Source organism: Xenopus tropicalis, chromosome 2 (genome assembly GCF_000004195.4).
Source record: "Xenopus tropicalis strain Nigerian chromosome 2, UCB_Xtro_10.0, whole genome shotgun sequence".
Taxonomy (NCBI): Eukaryota; Metazoa; Chordata; class Amphibia; order Anura; family Pipidae; genus Xenopus; species Xenopus tropicalis.
This window is the reverse complement of record NC_030678.2, coordinates 155,691,599-155,708,838: the sequence shown is the minus strand read 5'-3', so window position 1 is coordinate 155,708,838 and position 17,240 is coordinate 155,691,599. Positions and strand designations below refer to the sequence as shown.

At 44.0% G+C, this 17,240-nt stretch overlaps 1 protein-coding gene across 4 annotated transcripts in view; it reads left to right on the top strand.

Annotated features, from left to right (window-relative positions):
- The first annotated feature begins 6,304 nt into the window (after positions 1-6,304).
- Positions 6,305-17,240, top strand: part of wasf3 (WAS protein family member 3) — a 34,523-nt gene continuing 23,587 nt past the window's right edge. Inside the window, exon 1 of one of the 4 annotated variants that reach the window (XM_031896105.1) lies at positions 6,305-6,474. The gene's annotated coding sequence lies outside the window, so the exon portion shown is untranslated. 4 annotated transcript variants of the gene reach the window in all.

Here is a 17,240-nt window from a genome sequence, read left to right as displayed (position 1 = left end):
TGGAAAGGCAGCATCAATGCAGAAAAATATATTCAGGTTCTAGAACAACATATGCTCCCATCCATCTCTTTCAGGGAAGACCCTGCATTTTTCAACAAGATAATGCCAGACCACATTCTGCATCAATCACAACATCATGGCTGCGTAGGAGAAGGATCCGGGTACTGAAATGGCCAGTCTGCAGTCCAGATCTTTCACCTATAGAGAACATTTGGCGCATCATAAAGTGGAAGGTGCGACAAAGAAGGCCCAAGACTATTGAACAGTTAGAGGCCTGTATTAGACAAGAATGGGAGAGCATTCCTATTTCTAAACTTGAGAAACTGGTCTCCTCGGTCCCCAGACGTCTGTTGAGTGTTGTAAGAAGAAGGGGAGATGCCACACAGTGGTGAAAATGGCCTTGTCCCAACTTTTTTGGGATTTGTTGACACCATGAAATTCTGAATCAACATATTTTTCCCTTAAAATGGTACATTTTCTCAGTTTAAACTTTTGTTCCGTGATTTATGTTCTATTCTGAATAAAATATTAGAAGTTGGCACCTCCGCATCATTGCATTCAGTTTTTATTCACAATTTGTTTAGTGTCCCAACTTTTTTGGAATCCGGGTTGTACATTTTAATGCTATAATTTGGTGGATGTGCCATAACCTCTGGGATTATCATACTTTATATTTCTTATAATGTTCAATAATATATATGTGAGTAATATAAATAATATACTAATTATATGGAGCCCTTTTTATCTTTATAGCCGCGTTTATTCAGAGAGCTAGAGTAGCCATGATTTGACAAACTTTTATCCATAAAGTCTAATAAAAAAAAAAAATACCCTCTGGTGGTCAAATTATTATGAGAAATGGTAGAGTTCTTGTTTGGTTTGGTATAACTTACCTCTCAGTAAAGGAGTCCCACAGTCAAAGATATTTATTGTTCAATTTAAAGCAATCGCATTAGAGCACTGACATGCCAAAATGGTTAATGGCCTGAAACACTGACTCTCCATGAATAAATGATACTCGAACAGTTAATTGGAATAATCAAAGTTTTGGGGCTGCTGAAGAACCTTTCTTAGATGCAAGGGAAGTATTCTTGTAACACTGAATTGATGAATTTCCTTTGATATGTTGTTAGTTTGATAAGTAATAGCATTGCTTGTATGATGTGCCATATGCAGCTGTAGCTGCCCACACCAAGCAACCAAATAGCAGGCTTGGAAAAAACACATCGGTTTGCTCAATGACCCACACAATCGTTAAACCATAGCAACTAAAAGTCTATATACTGTGTGCTTTACTGCAGGGGTCGGGAACCTTTTTGGCAATAAACACCACATAATTGAAAATGTAATTCCATGAGAGCCATACAATATATTTGGCTGCGGATGCTGTGGGGCAAGGTAGGGTGTGTCCCAAGGATGCCGGATGCAGAGGAGGGCATGGCCTGCGCTCGGCGGATAGAAGACATGTTCTAAGGCTTAGAACACGTCTTCTATCCGCCGAGCGTAGCGTCAAGGTAGGGTGGGTCCCAAGGATGCCGGATGCGGATGCGATGCGGAAGAGGGCGTGGCCTGCGCTCAGCAGATAGAAGACGTGTTCTAAGGCTTAGAACACGTCTTGTATCCACCGAGCGCAGGCCACGTCCCCCGTTATTTTTTTTATTAAAGATTTGGCAGCGAGCCAGATGCAGCCATCAAAAGAGCCACATCTGGCTCCCGAGCCATAGGTTTCCTACCCCTGCTCTACTGTTATAGTGGTCTATTGGTTGCTATGGGTTACTGGACCTGGGTAAATGTTGCTCTGATACTACACGCTACCATATAATGGACTATTCTGTGCTAGAGTGCTGAAAAGGAGAACACTAAGGGGCAGATTTATCAAAGTGTGAATTTAGAGATTAGAACTCTAAAACTGGCCCTACACACACCAATATTATCATACGAAAGGAGGTTTTGTACAATATTCGGTGCGTGTATGGTGGATTGACAAGGTGACCGATATCGCAAAAGCCTTGGATATAGGTTGTCTCATCGATCAGGCAGGAAAGAAAATTTTGATGGCCATGCAAAGGCAAGCATTTAGGGCTGAATCGTTAGCTAGGGGTAGAATTCCTATTGTTTCTACCTCCGTATCTAACGATTCAGCTCTGAACATTAGTGAAGGGTACGAGCTATGAACCAATGGTTGCAAGAAAGATCGTAATTGTAACATATATGGCGACCTTTACTTTCACCTATTGATACATACACTTCTCTATAGGAATAAATAGAGAGTGGGTGAATTCTGTGGTGATTTCTAATCTCACACTAATACATTTACTCCCTAGTTATTTATTGTTTTTAAATATCTTGCTAAATATAATTCATTGGATATAAAGCTGCTCTTGCATAAAAACACTATAATAAGCTTTTAAGTATTTTGTATGCAATGATAGTGAGGAGGTCAGTGTGAGTAAATCATGTTTTCCCTGCGTTGCTCGGTGAAGCTGATGTAGTGTGATCTCTCCCCAGAGAGCTACATATAGTGAGCGTCGGAGGTGTTAAGTTCTATTGGGAACGATCTCTGCATGATGGCACCCGACCTTGCTAAAGAGCATGATGCTGCCTCTCACATTACAAATGTCATCATAGCCCCAATATAAATCAAAAGGTTGCTTTTAATAAACGATAGAACTATAAAGAGCCTTGTTAAATACACTGCTGATTAATGCTACTGGCCCTGAATAAATAAGGATCAGCTAATGGCAAAGGCAGCCACACTGGGAGCTGTATAGTTCAGCCACAAGGCCAAACAACAGATATGGCAGTTGCAACATATCACCCTGCAATCCCATCAGGTCAAACTCAGGCAATATGCACATGTCTCCCATTAACTCTGGTGGGGAACATGCTCGACACACAGGAGAACTTAAGGTCCCCATACACTATAAGATCCGCTCGCTTGCCGATGTCGCCAAGCGAGCAGATCTTTACCAGATATCCCCACCTACGGGTGGGCGATATCGGGTAGCAAGTTGCTTTAAAAAAAAAATACGGATTACATTTGCGGCCATGGGACAGTCAGTTCGGGGACCGCATCAACGAGCCGATGCGGTCCCCGATCCGACTGGATTTTCTAACCTGGCCAATCGATATCTGGCCAATTTCAGGCCAGATATCGGTCGGCCAGGCCGCTCGTTTCTGCCCATACACGGGCCGATTAGCTGCCGAATCGGTCCAAGGGACCGATATCGGCAGCTTCTATCGGCCCGTGTATGGGGGCCTTAAGTTGTGGAGTTAGGAGGTCATTTTTAGAGGCAAATCCAGGTGTTATGAGGGAATGTATATTTTAGGCACACATTCGGGAAGGAAGAGGATTAACAAAACATATTTTTGCAGTGCTGTGCAATAAATGGGCATATACACTGAACATACAATTACATACAAAGCAACCAATAACTGATACAAGAGGTATAGAGTGCCCTGCCCAAATGAGCATGTGTTCGATGTTTAAGTGGTGTGTGCTCCCTCTTCTTTCAGCACAAGTGTGTATCACCTATTGACGCCTTCTATGAGTAGGTGAGCAGAAACCTGGACACTGGTGTGACAGTGGATGTGAAATGCTAAAGCATTTGATACAGCACAACGCAAAAGGTTAATGGTTAATAGGGATGCACCGAATCCGGGATTCGGTTCAGGATTCAGGCCAAATCCAGCCTTTTTTCAAAGTATTCCATTTCGGCTGAATCCTTCCTCTGCGCCAAACCAAAGCCAAATTAGTATCAATTAACATAAGCTAATTAGCATTCGGAAGGGTTAAATGTTAGGGGGAAAAAAAAATTCCGGTGTGTGCGCAGCTGTTCGGTATTCGCCCGAATCCTTCGAGGTGGGTTCGGGGGTTCAGCCAAACACAAAAAAGTGGGTTTGGTGCATCCCTAATGGTTAAATTAAGAAATATCAGCCTGGAACATATTTGTACTTGGATAGTGGAACTGGCTGAAGGATAGATTACAGAGAGTGGTGGGAAATGGAACATTTTCTGATTGGGCCAGTGTGGTTAGTGAAGTACTGCAAGGGTCTGTCCTCTGCTTTTTAATTTATTAATGAAACCTAATGTATTTTTATGAAAACTTTTCACCAAAGTGGGAGTTAGGAAAATAAAACAAAAACCTAGAGGTTTTGCTCTAAGGTGGCACAAACCATTATAATGCACAAGATCCATAAAAACCCTGTAAAACTGATATCCTTATAAACAATGATTAGTGATGTCATCAGTTATAATCAGTGCTTAGCAGTGTGATTTGTCACATGACTCACAAATAATGTACCCCCTGTTAGAAAATATGAGGCTATTAGAAGTCACCTCGAAGTTTCAGGACTTGTATACAAACACTCACCCTTTGGGCCCATGCTTTTATATGGTCAGGGAAATCCTCACTGACTTATAATATCCTTATTTTACAACACAGGTACATTTTCCATAAACAGCGCTTAGTGTCATCCATAATATTGTGTTTAGTGATGTCATTTTTGCCACAAGCCATTGAAATTTGTGTATTACAAAAAAAATTCAGACTAACCGCTCTGAAATGCCTTTGTAATGAAGCCAAATCCGAAGCGATGTGTAGGCCTCTCCACTGGCGGCTCCTATTGTTGGCGGAGGGAAGGCATTCTGGAGTGGTTAGTTGTCTGTGGTAGCAGAGATCTATTATTATTAACATTTATTTATAAAGTGCCAACATATTCCGCAGCGCTGTACAATAAGTTGCGGGTGACTAACTCGCTCTGTGGGCAGTCAACCTAAAGCTGGCCATATACATATATGTCTGGCTGATATAATCATATGATATACCGTATATACTCGAGTATAAGCCGATCCGAATATAAGCTAATTTAACCTAAGAAAACTGGAAAAACGTATTGACTCGAGTATAAGCCTAGGGTGGGAAATGCAGCAGCTACTGCTAAGTTTCAATAATCAAAATAAATACCAATAAAATTACATTAATTGAGGCATCAGTGGGGTATATGTTTTTAAATATTTATTTCAAAGAAAAACAATAAACTAGCTCTGTAAGTGAAGAAGAGGGTCAACAAAAACAATATGGTATCAACAATGATACCTTAAGGGTACTATCCCCTTAGCTCAATCAGCAACCGAGCTAAAACACAGAGTTAAAATCCTTCAAAACTATATATATAGTTTATATAGAATATAAAGTGCAATGTCTAGTGCAGAATGGGACAGGTGAGGATGGTAGATGAACATAAATTTTGGAGCAGGCCAGGGCACTGGAGGGTCTGGTTGTGGGTGGCCACAAAGTACAGAGGGTGCTAGTATGGAGGGACCCGACTCGAGTATAAGCCGAGGGTGACTTTTTCAGCACATTTTGGGTGCCGAAAATCTAGGCTTATACTCAAGTATAATCAGGGCCGGATTTCCAAATTGGGCGCCCCGAGGCCACCCCGGTCGCACGCCACCCCCCACCCCCCCAGTGCGCATGCGCGATACAAGGGGAGAGGGATTTCCGTGCATGAACGGGGGAGGCGGGGCGCCTTGCGCGCGCAGTGGGCCAAACTTGGATACGGAGCAGTGGGGAGAAGTCCCCCCATTGCTCCATATGGGTAGAAAACTTTTTAGATTTTGGTGTGGCGGGGCGGCATGCTGCCCCCGGGTTTCTGCCGCCCTAGGCCCGGGCCTTTGTGGCCTCTCCACAAATCCGGGCCTGAGTATAATACAGTATGTTTGGGCTCCAAATTATCATGGCAATAATTCTTGTACCATGGTGATTGTTTAGTCGCACAGGTTAGAAAGCTTCAGCAGGAATTATATTCATGTATTGTGTATCTGACAATATCTTCATGGCAGGCTAAATTGCATTTCTGGGACATCACTTTCATATTGGTGATTGCTGCCTGCCAGTTATGTTATATACACAACATTCTCTGATTTATTTTTATATCCAAAATCAGTCTGAATGTTACTTATAGATTGTTATTCGAATGTTAGTGGGAAGAACTCTAAACTCTGAATGTGCACGGCCACTTTATTCGTCGTCACCCAATCAAATCCCGTCACGGCGGGTACCACACAGCCCGCTATGAATACACTGACCCAAACCGCTAATCCGCCAATAAACACGTACACGCGTTCCCACACTGTACTATAAAGCGCTTCAGCTCCACATCTCGCTTCCAATTGGCTAATAACCTACATTTGCATTTGTCTTATTGGCTACTTTTAACATCCGTCAAAGGAAGTAGGCGGGCTCACTTTGCGGACACATTGGACATTATGTTGGCGGCGATATCATTGGTCGAGCGGGGAGATACGTCACCGTGTGCCTGAGACCCTCCCCCCGTGCTTTCTGCTGTGAGGGGCTAGTCAGCCCTGGGTAGGAGAGTGATGGAGAGGGACGGAGGGTGCTTGTTGTGAGGGCTGAGCGGCGGAAAGCGGACCGGCAACTGGCAGTGAGGAGGGGCGAGTAGCGGCCGGAGGTGTGAGCGGTGTGCCTTGCTTTATCTACATTACTGTGTGAGTGCCAGCGGACCCCTTCCCATCCTTGCCCTATCCGCCCTGGCTCTGAGAGGTCGGCTCTCCATTAATCCCCATGGAAAGGCTGCCTGGGGGATGTGCTGCTGCTGGTCCATTCAGGCCTGTGGCCATTAGCCTTTCTCTGCATCCCAGCCAGACCCTCTCCCAACTCTCATAGACTTCCCACTGGGATTAATAAGCAGTCTTTCCAGTGGGGAGCTCTTGTTATTATTGCACTCTAAGGAGTATATTTATATTAACGGGCTCCTCCATCCAAACCCTGCTGTTCCCATAATAAGCGACAATATAATGCTAAGCAACTTTCCTGGCTCCATTCATGAAACATTTCCCATGGTTGGAAAGTTATGTGCAAATGGAATTGCTTCTGAAATCAGTATTTGTTTGTCCCCTTCCATTGTCTGCTTCTGACTCTCCATACAGTGTAGCCAGTTCTATTATTCAGCTGCCATGTGTTACACAGTCTCAGGAGTCACAACCAAGAGTGCAGAATACAACAACCGCCAAAGCGACACTGCTTTTAATAGTAATTACATTTACAAATAATGCTGAGACGTTAAAACTATTAATGAATGTGTAGGAAAGCTGCTCGGAATGATCCCCTTTAATTTACCTTCAGTTGAAGTACTACAACTCTCAGGTATCTGTCAGTGGTTGGTGGATGTTGTAGATTACAAACAGCTTAGACATTGGACATGTCCTGTATAGGATACTGTAGCCATGGCTGGTCAGCATGTGGTACTTTCATTGTCGATTTACAGCTTCAGGTACAGTCAGTTACTTGCTGGGAGTTGTAGTTTAGTGTAGAGAGCCACTGTGTTTGGTTTATTGTGTGCAAAGCGCTGTCTTAATATCCATATTAAGGTTTATACATTAGTGTTTCAGATGCAGTGCAGTTTAGATGCTTATTGGTCATTGACAGTAATTACAACAGCGCCACCTAGTGCACATATGTTAGAAAGGGCTTAGTATTCGTTAAAACTGCAGACAATTATTGTGTTATTGCTGCCGTCTGCCTTGATTTTCTTTGAATATGCTTTTTTTTATATGGTTCTAAGCTGCATTTTTGTTATCTATGCCTTTGTTCCCGTATTAATATTTAATCACAGGAATAACGTCACTGTATTTGCTGTCAGGGGTTCATGCTGCTCATTTCGTTTCGCTGTGCCCTTAGGACCGCTATCCATTAGGCTGCCTATCTTTCTGCGGCATGCCCATGCAAATCAGTTATTAAGCTATTACACTTTGCTGCAGTCAGGTTCATTACATCTGCTGTAATTGTGAGATTAATATTCTTTTGATTAATGACTGAGCAGAAATGAAACGCTTCTTCTCTCATGTGACAATTCCTAACTGATTGGATGACACGCACTGCAGCAAGGCAAAGCCAGCCTAACTTTATTATTCCTGATAAAGAATTCTACACTGCTTTGCAATTTGTCATATTTTATATTTTCTATGCTTTATTATTTTAATAATATTGCATTTCTTTTCAGCCTCTGCCCATTGTGAAATTGTAAATTCTGTCTGAGAGATTAACTTTGCGGCAAGTTTAGTATTTTGCATAACTTTGATTTGGGGTACTTCAGTCTTTGAATTTGTCATTTAAACACAGATGGTAGTTGTTAGGGCTAGTGTGCCTAGAAACTACACTTAAAGTCTAGAGCTGCATGATAAAAACAAGTTAAATTGGTTAAAACCCATAAAAATTGAAGACTAACTGCAACAAGCTGTGGGGGGCAGTGACAGGGGGCAGGGGGCTTGGCATGACAGCTATCTAGGCTGAAATTTGTAAAAGTGACTATACGGAAATCACCTTTAGAGGGGCATCAAGTCAGGGGCCCCACAGCAGAGGGATGCAAATAGGGTGGGGTTTTTGGTGAAGTGGGTGGATTTTGGGTGTGTTCTGCATGTAATGGGGCACGGCTGAGTCAGACTGCGGCCATGGCCAGGTGTGGAATTTAGTTGCAAAATGTTTTATTGGGTCCCATTCTTTTTCATTATCGGGCCTGTTGGCCAGAGGGCCCAGGGAGGTGGTGAACTAATAACTGTGGCTCCCTAGGGTGACAGGGGCCCTTCATGATTCCTGATGGCCCTGTTTTAGACAGTTCTAGGTGCTCAGCCTAAAATAAATTCTGGAGAGATTTGGAGTAAATATTTTTTTACTTTAAGTTAATTGTAGGAGAGATTTCCAATTTAATAACTCTTATTTATATACAGGTAAAGGATCTTTTATGTGGAATATCTAGGGTTCGCCATGTCGGGTATGTTGCTGTATTTGGGTCTCCATACCATAAGGCTGCTAAAAATCATTTAACCCCAGTAGGTTTGTGTTGCCACAGTAAGAATTATTTGCTTATAATGGACTCTCTGGAAAATGGCTGTACTAATGTGTCTCTCATTAGTTTAAGTGAAATATTATTGTAGTTTTGTGCATGTGGGAATTTTGCCATGTTACTACAGTTGTCCATTGTGCATGGATGAGTGTTAACACAGAAATCAGACAGCCTTTTTAGTGGAACAAATAGAAGACAAACGCTAACTGTACATAAGCTCTTCTTTTGCTTCGCTAGTTCTGTTTCCATTAATCTCCTTAAGAATATAATATTGTCGGGTTTGTACATCAACACTCTGGTTAATTTGTTGGTGTTGGATTATGCATGGCGCGGTGCTGGGGGCCCATCTGTCCGTGATCGCGCTTCTGTGACAGTATCGGAATTTCGTTATAGCTTTTCTTTGTTGAAAGCAGTGACTGTAAGTAAGCAGTGGCATGCTGTCTGTTGGCAGGCTGCTCTTGGGCTTTGGCCGGATGCTGAGGGGGCCCCCCTGTCCGTTACGTGTCGGATGGGTTGCACATGCTGAGGGTCTGATGGTTGTCGTAAAAGCATCATGTGACTGATTTCCAAGTGTTAACATAGGAGTTGCTATTTTCCTTTCTTTATAGTCTTAGCCTTTCCAAGCACATGATAATCACACTCTCATCTGTGTGATATCCATAAACTCCAACAAGCCTTCCTTCAGTTTCAGAACCGTATCGGCCTTTTTCAGCAGGATTCAGATTCAGTCGAATCAATGCGCTGGCTTATCTAAAGGATTCCGGGTTCGGCCAGATCCTCAAATCGTGAATTTGGTGCATCCCTAATAAAATGTGTATTTTCGTTATCCCCAAGATAAATATTTTTAGGATCAAAGTGTATGACTTTGCTTATGTACTTTTCCACTTCTTGCCACTTTGTCATTCCCAAGAGACAAACTTTAGGATTGAAGTCTTTTTAGGATTGAAGGATCTATTTTAGGATCGAAGTCTTTTTAAGGGAAACTGTGTCATGATACAAAATCCAATTCTTTTAAACAAAGTTTTATTATGTTTTACTTTTTTTTTAGTTTTGAGATATAAAATGTGTGTTTCCTCAACCTAACTTATTATTTTTCACCCAACATTGCTATATGTCAGTAGTCCATTGTAATTTGCTGACTTGTAAAGATCTGCTACTTTTTGCCAGGCGAGCAGATTTTTACCCAAGGGGCCACCAGCGAGCCAGGCTAAATCGGGCTGATCCTAAGGTTAGGGCTTTCAGCCAACAATATGATTATGATGTGGACCCTTGAAGACCCATGCAAAGAAGATCGCATCAATAGGCCATTGCAGCCCTCACCAGACTGGATTTTCTAACCTACCAGATAAATATCTGACTTATTTTTGAGCAGATATGCACTAGACGGGACATATACAAAGTTCAGTTAGCTGCTGCGTTGTTCGGGATGAACCAAGCTCAAATCTTATATTGGTTCATATATATAGCCATGTTTGGGCTGGCCAGGCACCTGGAAAAACTCGGTGGGCCCTCTCGGCCCAGACCTGATCTATGTCGGGCCATGAAGACAATTCATGCATAAAACATCCACTACAGTTTTGTTAATTTTTTTTTTTTTTTTATAATAGCGAATGTTCCCCTTTAAATTCCTCTCCCTATGCTTAGCACTGGCAATATGTGTGCTGAGTCGGACATTCCCTGAGCACATGGATAAATATCCCCTTGCGTGCATGCATTTAGTACAAGATATACAGTAGCTTCATTTATGGTACCTCATCTGCCTGTAATGGGGTTTACTTGTTGTAGAATTTAGATTTTTTTTTTTTTTTTTTTTTGTATGGCTAAATTAGCCTGTAGTGGCATTCTATATACACAGACCCATGTGGTGCATTGGCTGATGTACCATACATGGGCCCTCATGGAGTATCAGCTAATGTACCATACACAGGCCCACGTGGTGCATCGGCTGATGTACCATACACAGGCCCACGTGGCGCGTCGGCTGATGTACCATACACAGGCCCACTTGGCGCGTCGGCTGATGTACCATACACAGGCCCACGTGGCGCGTCGGCTGATGTACCATACACAGGCCCACGTGGCGCGTCGGCTGATGTACCATACACAGGCCCACGTGGCGCGTCGGCTGATGTACCATACACAGGCCCACGTGGCGCGTCGGCTGATGTACCATACACAGGCCCACGTGGCGCGTCGGCTGATGTACCATACACAGGCCCACGTGGCGCGTCGGCTGATGTACCATACACAGGCCCACGTGGCGCGTCGGCTGATGTACCATACACAGGCCCACGTGGCGCGTCGGCTGATGTACCATACACAGGCCCACGTGGCGCGTCGGCTGATGTACCATACACAGGCCCACGTGGCGCGTCGGCTGATGTACCATACACAGGCCCACGTGGCGCATCGGCTGATGTACCATACACAGGCCCACGTGGCGCATCGGCTGATGTACCATACACAGGCCCACGTGGCGCATCGGCTGATGTACCATACACAGACCCTCATGGAGTATCCGCTAATGTACCATACACAGGCCTACGTGGTGCATCGGCTGATGTACCATACACAGGCCTACGTGGCGCATCGGCTGATGTACCATACACAGACCCTCATGGAGTATCCGCTAATGTACCATACACAGGCCCACGTGGCGCATCGGCTGATGTACCATACACAGACCCTCATGGAGTATCCGCTAATGTACCATACACAGGCCTACGTGGTGCATCGGCTGATGTACCATACACAGGCCTACGTGGCGCATCGGCTGATGTACCATACACAGACCCTCATGGAGTATCCGCTAATGTACCATACACAGGCCCACGTGGCGCATCGGCTGATGTACCATACACAGACCCTCATGGAGTATCCGCTAATGTACCATACACAGGCCTACGTGGTGCATCGGCTGATGTACCATACACAGACCCACGTGGTGCATCGGTTGATGTACCATACACAGACCCACGTGGTGCATCGGTTGATGTACCATACACAGACCCATGTGGCGCGTCGGCTGATATACCATACACAGACCCATGAGGCGCGTCGGCTGATATACCATACACAGTATTAGTATGAGCATGTTCAGCATATTCCCTTTTACCTCCGATTTCCTCTTTGTCCCTTTTCCGTGCTTCTTTCAAATTTCTCCGCTTCTCGTACTTCCCCATACAAAGGCCCCCCCATGCACACATCAGACATTAATTCTGGATACGTTTAACCAGTACACTGTACATGTTTTCATCCTCATATGATCCCTCCATGAATGAGCTAGCTAGTGCCATTAATGATTAATGGAAACCACCTAAGGGCTTCCCTGAAAGTTCTGCAAGATATTTAGCGATTTCAGGCACTGAATAAGCAAAATGCAAATGTGACAGTGAGTTGCTGCTCAACGATTAATTATGGAACATGCAATGTGCTTCTTCTTTCATCACTAAATCATTTAGACATGTAATTAAGTGACCGTAATGACACTCATCATTATATACTGTCCAATTGTTCTGTTTGTGGTTAGAGCTTAGGTGAGATCTAGCACAGGAGTGGTACAGGACTCTCCAATTGTACAGGAATGGAGGCAGCACAGGGGTACAAGCAGCATAGGGGTAAGCGGCCAGTTGGATGGAGGATGTGTGCAGAAAGGAGGCAAACCTGAAGCCTGTTTATTGCACATGGATGGGGCTCATACCATAGGTCAGTGCTGTCCAACTTCTGCGGTGCTGAGGGCCGGAATTTCTCTAGCATACATGGTGGAGGGCCGCTAATGGAAGCCAGTTTTGACCACTCCCCTTTTTGAAACCACACCCACTTCAATCCACACCTATTTTATCACAATGGTGGTAGCACAGCAAAATCCCAAATGCTTGGTGCTTACTGTGGGGATATCAACCATCATTCATATGTGAAAGAATTATGTCATATTAAGATATACCCTTAAATTCCATATGCCTTCTCCTCCCCTGTGGATAGCAGAGCAACCCCCAGTACATAATTACACACCCTAGGGACCATTTAATGACTATTTCCAACTGCTAACAAACTCCCACAACAAACCCCTGCCAGGTTCACCTCCCACAAGCAGCATAGGGCAAGCAGAGTATGCTGCCTGTGTGTGCCATACTCTGCCTACCCTATGCTCCCTGTGTTAGCCATACTCTGCCTGTCCTACCCTGCCTGTGTGTACCATACCCTCCCTGCCCTATGCTCCCTGTGTGTGCCATACACACAGGCAGCATAGTCCAGGCAGTACCTACATAGGTACCTACAGTACATATGTCTGAGGTGTGAAGAAGTGAACAATGGGGGTGATTACAGCCTGAGGTGTGAACACTGCAGGGGGTGAACAATGCAGGTATTAAAAGGTGTGAACAACACAGGGGATTACATTTTTAAACAATACAGAGGGATTACAGCCTGAATCTGAGGTGAGAACCATGCAGGGGGGCAGTTAAACTCAGTACTGATACCATTTAAAGCTTACTCAAAGGTAAGCCATCAAAGCAGCCAGACAGGTGGGGGGCCACACAGAGGGGGGCGCCAGTTGGACAGCACTGCCACTGCCATAGGTAATTATACAGCACATGGGTTGCCTTGGGAAAAATCCTATCAATATAAAGGGCATATTGGAACAGTGTCTGGCATGGGTATCAGTGTTGAATTCTAACAGGACCTTGTTACTGCCCAAACCAATGGGGCAAATGAAATAATGTTCAGAAGAATTATTAGTGAAAATATCTTTTATATTAGTCAAAGAACTTGAGGAAATAATAAAGCAATGTATTTTACAGTACAGTAGTTGCTATAATATTTATGCATAATACGTCTCTGTTGTGTAATACAGTAATATGTTAGCATTTAAAATGGGGCACTAGGTTATTTAAGGATGGCTGCTCTAAGGGGTGTTGGTACACAGTCCCTTCCCAGAGGCTATTATCCCACTGCTACTATAGGCACCATCTCTCCCTACTATACCTGCTATCCCACAGCTACAGTCCCTTCCCAGAGGCTATCATCCCCCCACTGCTACTATAGGCACCATCTCTCCCTACTATACCTGCTATCCCACAGCCACAGTCCCTTCCCAGAGGCTATTATCCCCCCACTGCTACGATAGGCACCATCTCTCCCTACTATACCTGCTATCCCACAGCCCCAGTCCCTTCCCAGAGGCTATTACCCCCCACTGCTACTATAGGCACCATCTCTCCCTACTATACCTGCTATCCCACAGCCCCAGTCCCTTCCCAGAGGCTATTATCCCCCCACTGCTACTATAGGCACAATCTCTCCCTACTATACCTGCTATCCCACAGCTACAGTCCCTTCCCAGAGGCTATTATCCCCACTGCTACTATAGGCACCATCTCTCCCTACTATACCTGCTATCCCACAGCCCCAGTCCCTTCCCAGAGGCTATTATCCCCCCACTGCTACTATAGGCACCATCTCTCCCTACTATACCTGCTATCCCACAGCCCCAGTCCCTTCCCAGAGGCTATTATCCCCCCACTGCTACTATACCTGCTATCCCACAGCCCCAGTCCCTTCCCAGAGGCTATTATCCCCCCACTGCTACTATAGGCACAATCTCTCCCTACTATACCTGCTATCCCACAGCTACAGTCCCTTCCCAGAGGCTATTATCCCCACTGCTACTATAGGCACCATCTCTCCCTACTATACCTGCTATCCCACAGCCCCAGTCCCTTCCCAGAGGCTATTATCCCCCCACTGCTACTATAGGCACCATCTCTCCCTACTATACCTGCTATCCCACAGCCCCAGTCCCTTCCCAGAGGCTATTATCCCCCACTGCTACTATACCTGCTATCCCACAGCCCCAGTCCCTTCCCAGAGGCTATTATCCCCCCACTGCTACTATAGGCACCATCTCTCCCTACTATACCTGCTATCCCACAGCCCCAGTCCCTTCCCAGAGGCTATTATCCCCACTGCTACTATAGGCACCATCTCTCCCTACTATACCTGCTATCCCACAGCCCCAGTCCCTTCCCAGAGGCTATTATCCCCCACTGCTACTATAGGCACCATCTCTCCCTACTATACCTGCTATCCCACAGCTACAGTCCCTTCCCAGAGGCTATTATCCCCCCACTGCTACTATAGGCACCATCTCTCCCTACTATATCTGCTATCCCACAGCCACAGTCCCTTCCCAGAGGCTATTATCCCCCCACTGCTACTATAGGCACCATCTCTCCCTACTATACCTGCTATCCCACAGCCACAGTCCCTTCCCAGAGGCTATTATCCCCCCACTGCTACTATAGGCACCATCTCTCCCTACTATACCATCGATCCCACAGCCACAGTCCCTTCCCAGAGGCTATTATCCCCCCACTGCTACTATAGGCACCATCTCTCCCTACTATACCTGCTATCCCACAGCCACAGTCCCTTCCCAGAGGCTATTATCCCACTGCTGCTATAGGCACCATCTCTCCCTACTATACCTGCTATCCCACAGCCCCAGTCCCTTCCCAGAGGCTATTATCCCCCCACTGCTACTATAGGCACCATCTCTCCCTACTATACCTGCTATCCCACAGCCCCAGTCCCTTCCCAGAGGCTATTATCCCACTGCTACTATAGGCACCATCTCTCCCTACTGTACCTGCTATGCCACAGCCACAGTCCCTTTAAGAATATCTTTATATAGTGCTATGGTGTAATTTTTACAATATAGAAATAGTACAAGGGACAAACATGTAATAAATAAAATTATATACTGAAATTTGGTATATACAGTAAGATAAAGTTAAATTCTCTTTGTGTGTAAGCATTGCATACAAATATTTTAATATTTTTGCACCTTAATAATTTTTATACTTCTGTGCCCATTCCCCATGCTAAATCTGATATCCAGTCTCTTTCCAGGCTTGAATATATTCTGTGAATGTCAGGCCTCATTTAGATTTATTTATTAGTTATTACCTTGATACTTGCACTAAATTGTATGTGCCTGTGAACAGTGAGTAGAGAGCAGTGAATGTAAAGTCCATTTCTTTGATTTATCACCTGCTGGAAAGAGATTTGAACCGTTTCCTTGGATTCCAGGGTTTAGCAATCAGACACCAATTAAGTTGAAACGACAGCAGTTGGCTCGGGGTTCTTTTTGCACGTACCATGTGTTTCTGTCCGTGTCACTGGATTTCTTTCTAAAATTAGCTGAGAGCTTTACAGCTGGGTAAACAATAGCATCACTAGATAGAATACTGCATAGGATTTCACAAAGAAATGTAGCTTTTTCTACATATCCTTTGGTACATAACCCCATTTTGGAAATAATTAACTTTTTTTGTTTAGTCTAGATTGCAAAACCCATAGCTTTATTAATTATTCTTCATTAGAAGGGGGTTATTTATCAGAATTTGTAATTGTGTAATTTCAGAATTTTTTTCTACTTTGAATAACCTCAAAATTAATAAATTACAAATGTTACCTTACTTATAAAAAAAAAATCTTGAATTTGTGGTTTACAAGCTTGAAATTTTTTTTGAAAAACTCTGACTAAATAGTTTTTTTTTTACAATTAATATTAAAAATTTGTGTTTTCAAACTATAATTCAAAAAATTCAAAAAAAAAAATACAAATGTTGATAAATAACCCGCAAAGTCCATCTGTTTGATAGGTAGCTATGGCACAGGGTGATCCTCCTAGAGACGCCTGAGAAGCTGACACGGAGGCCCCATTCACACAACAATTAAATGTAGACAGTGCTAAGTGTAAGTTGGTGCAAACTCTTGTTAAGTTATTGTCAACTGGAAACATGGCAGTCTGCTTTTGCCCTTCAAAGGAAGAGTCTTTAGGGGTTTATTTATTATAGTGTGTAAGACAACTTAACCGTGGTGTTGCCCTTAGCAACCAATCAGCAATTCGATTTGTATGGTCACCTAAAAGTTAGACAACAAAAGCAAAGATCTGATTGGTTGCTATGGGCAACAGCACAGTTGATGTTGTTACACACAATAATAAATATGCCCCTAAGAGTAATGCCACATGAGGCTGAGTATGCAGCTTCATGCAGAGATATTTAGAGCGGAGGGGTTGATTCTCAGCAATTGTCCTTACTATCTGCATTTGCTTCACTTATTGTTGTTATATCATTTGGCAGATTTTACTAGAATGGCATGGAAGTTGGTGAAGACACATTAGGCTACTGCAGCTACTTATTCACAGCTACTGAACGCTGGAAAATCCCCTGCCATAGACAATACTGAGAATTGCTTCTGCTAAAACACATGTAGAGACAATTATAAGTAAATGATCGGCATTGTCTATTTTAGTAGCCACGACAAGTAGCTGATACTAGTAGCTCTGTGTGTCTTCACCCTAAGATAGG